The sequence below is a fragment of the Myotis brandtii genome, unplaced genomic scaffold, assembly GCF_000412655.1.
Source record: "Myotis brandtii unplaced genomic scaffold, ASM41265v1 scaffold144, whole genome shotgun sequence".
In the NCBI taxonomy this organism is placed as follows: Eukaryota; Metazoa; Chordata; class Mammalia; order Chiroptera; family Vespertilionidae; genus Myotis; species Myotis brandtii.
In genome coordinates, this window is record NW_005355159.1 from 1602700 (window position 1) to 1603987 (window position 1288).

Below are 1288 nucleotides of genomic sequence, written 5' to 3' on the forward strand. Positions count from 1 at the left end.
ACCTCATCTATAAAAGATGGAAAATAACCTCCATCTTTAAAGCAAAGCCCCTGGTACGGAGATGGCATATGCTAGAAGAAATGTAACATGTGGCAACTATTAAAACTAATTACACATTTCTCCACCAGCATGCGATTACTTGGGGGACAATAGAAAACAAGACAGTTTTGATCCCTTGTGGCATTTACATTCTAGTAATTCAATTTAACAAGCTTTATTGGGTTTGGGATACCGGACACTTGTATAAGCAAGACATTGTCCTTGCCCTTGAGGAAAAGAGAAGCGGATACCAATCACAACTAACGTCCATTGGGTACAAACCAAGAGTGGTAGTCTTCAGGGGAGAAAGCCATCTAGAGGGCAGATCAGAGAAGTTTCTATGGAAGATGTAGCCTGAGAAGGCCCTTGAAGGATGGATAGGATTTTGTAGGACGAGTGAGGAATGGTGGTGATAGAATGGCTTACACAAAGGCATAGAGGCAGATACAGCTAATAATCCAACCTGGAAAAAGAGCTGGAAATGCATGCACACGAGGGCAGAAGATGTGCATGCACAGTGGGGATATGCGGGCTGGGGCCAGGGTGTAGCATTTGGACTCCATTTGGTCAGCTGAAAGAACCACACAGGAACTGGAACAGGTTGCGTAATTCTTAGCTCTCTCTCTCTTTTTTTTAAATAAGTCTTTATTGTTCAGATTATTACAGTTGTTCCTCTTTTTTCTCCCCATAGCTCCCCTCTACCGGGTTCCCCCCCCACCCCATGCCCTTACCTCCCCGCCATTGTCCTTGTCCATAGGTGTATGATTTTTGTCCAGTTCCTTTCTGCACCTCCCACACCCCACTCCCCCTGAGAATTGTCAGTCCACTCCCTTTCTATGCCCCTGATTCTATTATATTCACCAGTTTATTCTGTTCATCATATTTTTTATTCATTTGATTTTTAGATTCACTTGTTGATAGATATGTATTTGTTGTCACTTTGTTGTTCATAATTTGTATCTTTACCTTTTTCTTCTTCTTCCTCTTCTTAAAAAATACCCTTCAGCATTTCATATAATACTGGTTTGGTGGGGATGAACTCCTTTAGCTTTGTCTTGTCTGTGAAGCCCTTTATCTGACCTTAAATTCTAAATGATAGCTTTGCCGGGTAGAATAATCTTGGTTGTAGGTTCTTACTATTCATCACTTTAAATATTTCTTGCCTCTCCGTTCTGGCCTGCATAGTTTCTATTGAGAAATCAGCTGACAGTCGTATGGGTACTCCCTTGTAGGTAACTAACTGTTTTTT